Source organism: Rhinopithecus roxellana, chromosome 21 (assembly GCF_007565055.1).
Source record: "Rhinopithecus roxellana isolate Shanxi Qingling chromosome 21, ASM756505v1, whole genome shotgun sequence".
Lineage (NCBI taxonomy): Eukaryota > Metazoa > Chordata > Mammalia > Primates > Cercopithecidae > Rhinopithecus > Rhinopithecus roxellana.
Window position 1 is genome coordinate 9,785,451 of NC_044569.1, and position 4,432 is coordinate 9,789,882.

At 45.9% G+C, this 4,432-nt stretch overlaps 1 pseudogene across 1 annotated transcript; it reads left to right on the plus strand.

Annotated features, from left to right (window-relative positions):
• Positions 1-3,001: 3,001 nt before the first annotated feature.
• On the plus strand, positions 3,002-3,860 carry LOC104670226 (annotated as a pseudogene). The gene has a single exon (XR_749111.2). The product of XR_749111.2 is annotated as a 60S ribosomal protein L7a pseudogene (transcript).
• The last annotated feature ends 572 nt before the right edge of the window (positions 3,861-4,432 follow it).

Here is a 4,432-nt window from a genome sequence, read left to right on the forward strand (position 1 = left end):
TTTCTAATAAGGGTTTTCAAGATGATCTGGCTTTTAATGTTCAATCACATGGCCATGTACTTGGCTGGGCAGAAAACACATTTGGTTTAATGCATTCTCTTAAAAAAAAACTTCTAGTTTTTCTTGAAGTCGATCAGTCACGGTTGACATGGAATCAAAGCGTTTGATCCTGTGCTTCTCATCGATGATCCAGCCCTGTTACAGTCTTCTCTGGAGTTGCTTCATTTTAGTTTTACATTTTACTTGCTTTCTTCGAATATTTACTTAATGATCAAGGTAGTTGTAATCATTTGTGGTTTTGTTTTCTGTTTACTGACCCTGATGATTAATTTCTTTTTTCTTGCCATCTTGGGGGAAACTATTTAATAGTTTAGTTTTTTATATTATATTTTTAACTTTAAGAAATAACACGTGCTTAACAAACCTCTCAATTTTAACAGCACTTAGTTTTTTACTAACAAGATTTTTATAACAGCAAATTAAACAATTGAATTATGAAACATAAAATTTAGTCAGTGCACTGATATCAGTAAAGGGTTTAAAAAATGTTTAAAGATGCTCACTGACCAGTACATCAGACCAAAAACGGCTCCTCGTTTAAACATACATATTTATTTTAATGAAGTTGATTAACAGGCTTTGATTATTGACTGATTCCATCTTCATAAGTCAATGAAGAATCATTATATTCTACGCTATTGGAGAAAGGCTTTTTCTTCATCAAAAATGATCGAAGTATACTTATTTTGTTAAAATAAGATGTGTTACTGCCATCTCCTAGAAAATTGTCATCATAATTATACAACCTGCCCCCCACACTTTTTTTTGAGACAGAGTCTTGCTCTGTCACCCAGGCTGGAGTGCAGTGGTGCGATCTTGGCTCACTGCAACCTCCGCCTCCCAGGTTCCGGCGATTCTCATGCCTCAGTCCCGAGTGGCTGGGATTACACACGTGTGCCACCACGCCCAGCTACTTTTTGTATTTTCAGTAGAGATGGGTTTTTGCCACATTGGCCAGGCTGGTCTCAAACTCCTGGCCTCAAGTGATCCACCCACCTTGGCCTCCCAAACAGCTGGGATTACAGACGTGAGATACCACGCGTGGCCCAAATTGCCTATTTTTAAATGGATAAAGATATAATATTCAAAATCTACAATGATAGATAGTCTCTCATGTGAATGACTCTCTCCTTATATGTGGTGTTCTTGTGCAGTGCACAGTCTGAACAACTACACATTCTGCTCTTACCTTCTGGGTCTAGTCATAGGGGTTTTTCTGGATACCTTCCCTCTCACAAGGGAGATTCTCAGGAGAACTTGGGGTTCCCTCTGCCTAATAACAGTCATTTCTTTCAGATTTGAAGAGAAGAAGTGAGCAGTTTTTAGACAGAACGTAGGCAGATACCCTCTGACCTTGAGCTATGCTATGTATCACCTGCATGTTCTAAACTCTCCCCTCACAAGGCTTGGTCTCAAAGAGGAGATGGTGAGGAGGATCAAACAGGAAAGCCCAAATGCTTTCCTTTCTCCTCTTCCATCTCCCTTTCCCTCTCCTTCCCGTGGTGCCATCAGTCCAGGAGGGACAGGGTACTCTCTTATTCTCCTGTGCCATATCCTGCCTCTTCTAACCACCAAGCCTTTGAGGTTGCCAGCTTCCCTGCCAAGAGAGAAGGTCTACATCTTGTCACTGTGGCCTTGACGTGGGAGCTAAAGGAATATAGTCAACCTTCTCCAGCGTCTGGCTAGCAAGGTCCACAGCTGGCCCTCCTATGCAGAGGAGGCCTCAGTGGCTGCAGTGGGGCATGACTTAGAAAAAAGTCTCAGGGCGTCAGTGTAGTGTCCCTGCTGTTCAGTTGCTTCAAAAGATGAATTACGCTCTGTAATTTGGAAATGGAAGAGCAGACTGACTTCATTTTTGTTCTGGATCAAGACCACCCAGACTTTACACCTAAGTCATCATAAGCTTTAAAATAATTTTCATAGCTGGCCATTCTAATTTGTGCACCAGAAAGCTGCAGGAGCTTTTAAACTGTAGAGTGGCCATCAAGTCTGGACACACTGATACTGTTATTTATCATGTAGAATATGGCAACAGTAAGTTTTTGCTATGTATTTGACCATTACATGTGTTCCCACTGCTGCTGTAACAAGCTACCATGAACTCAGTGGCTTAAAACAACACAGATTTTTTATCTTACAGCTCTGGTGATCACAAGTCCAAAACGGGTCTCACAAGGATAAAATCAAGGTGGCATCAGGACTGTGTTCCTTCTGGATGCCCTAGGGGAGAATTTATTCCTTGCATTTCCCAGCTTCTAGGGGCCACCTGCATTCCTTGGCTCATGGCCCCTCCCTTCATCTTGAAATTGCATCACTATAACCTGTGTTTCTGCATCGCATCTCCTCTAACTTTGACTGTCTTGCCTCCCTAACTGTGAGGGTCCCTGAGATGACACTGGGCCCACCCAAGTTATCCAGGAAAATCTCTCCGTCCCAAGATCCTGCAAATCTGCACACACCCTCGGTATGACCCTTGACCCCTGACCACCAGATGGGACTGCATGTGAAAATACACCTTGCCTGGCTCGGGTGGGGAGGCTGCCCCTCTGTGGCCGGGCCTGAGCTCTCCTTGGCTGGCCTTTCTCCCCCTTCCGGCTCTCCTACTATCTGTCCCATCTCCCTGCAAACCTGTCCCTGGTGCACCATTTGCACATGAAGCTTCCTTGGAATCTACTTCTGGGGAGCCTGACTTTGGGCACCCTCTGACTGTTTCATATGAAAACAACACATCAATGGTCAGGACAGATACATGCATCTCAGAGAGGCAGAAGGGTGCTTCAGGCCAGTGACACCTGACTTTTGTGCCACTGTACTTAATCGTGTGTCCACAGCAATGCTGTCCAGCAGAAACCAGAGGCAAGACACAGGTGCGATTTCCAATTTTCTGGGAGCCACTTGGAAAAGTGAAAAGAAATAGGTGAAATGTATATGAATGGCTTTCTCCTCCCGCCACCCAACATGCCGAAAGGAAAGAGGGCCAAGGGAAAGGTGGCTCCGGCCCCTGCTGTCGTGAAAAAGCAGGAGGCCAAGAAAGTGGTGAATCCCCTGTTTGAGAAGAGACCTAAGAATTTTGGCATTGGACAGGACATCCAGCCCAAAAGAGACCTCACCCACTTTGTGAAATGGCCTCGCTCTATCAGGTTGCAGCGGCAGAGAGCCATCCTCTATAAGCGGCTGAAAGTGCCTCCTGCTATTAACCAGTTCACCCAGGCCCTGGACCGCCAAACAGCTACTCAGCTGCTTAAGCTGGCCCACAAGTACAGACCAGAGACAAAGCAAGAGAAGCAGCAGAGGCTGTTGGCCCGGGCCGAGAAGAAAGCTGCTGGCAAAGGGGATGTCCCCACTAAGAGACCACCTGTCCTTCGAGCAGGAGTTAACACCGTCACCACCTTGGTGGAGAACAAGAAAGCTCAGCTGGTGGTGAATGCACACGACGTGGATCCCATCGAGCTGGTTGTCTTCTTGCCTGCCCTGTGTCGTAAAATGGGGGTCCCTTACTGCATTATCAAGGGGAAGGCCAGACTGGGCCGTCTAGTCCACAGGAAGACCTGCACCACTGTCGCCTTCACACAGGTGAACTCGGAAGACAAAGGCGCTTTGGCTAAGCTGGTGGAAGCTATCAGGACCAATGACAACAACAGATACGATGAGATCCGCCGTCACTGGGGCGGCAATGTCCTGGGTCCCAAGTCTGTGGCTCGTATCGCCAAGCTCGAAAAGGCAAAGGCTAAAGAACTTGCCACTAAGCTGGGTTAAATGTACACTCTTGAGTTTTCTGTACATAAAAATAATTAAAATACAAATTTTCCTTCAAAAAAAAAAAAAAGAAATGTATATGAATGATATTTTCCTTAACCCAGTATATTCACAATAGCATTATTTCCATGTGACATCAGTATCAAAATTAAGGACTACTTCACATTTGATTTTTCCTATGAAGTCTTTGAAATCTGCGTATTTCACACTCCCACACATCTCATTGCAAACTAACCACACATCGGGTGCTTAGTGGCTGCTTGCAGGTGGCATGGGCCATTGTATCGGACAGGGCAGCCCTAGAGCATGACCATGAGAATCAGAAGGAAATTCAGAAAATTAGTGAGGAGAGAAGGGCTTTTAGGTGCCGCCCTGACTGCTATCTGGCAGGGAGGGCGTCTGAACTTCCCTTGCCGGTGTGCCTATGGGGAGAGTCTGGCCTGCTCAGAACAGCTGCAGGTATTAGGTCCTCCTGACCATTCCTACACTTGTGAATAAGCAGCATGGTTAGTGAGTCTGTCCTCGAGAGGGCACCTACACTTGGGTTTCAGATTGTCAGGCTTCCGATCCTGCAGGGAAGAGCACCAGCGCCTCACGGAGGAGGCGGGGGAGTGTG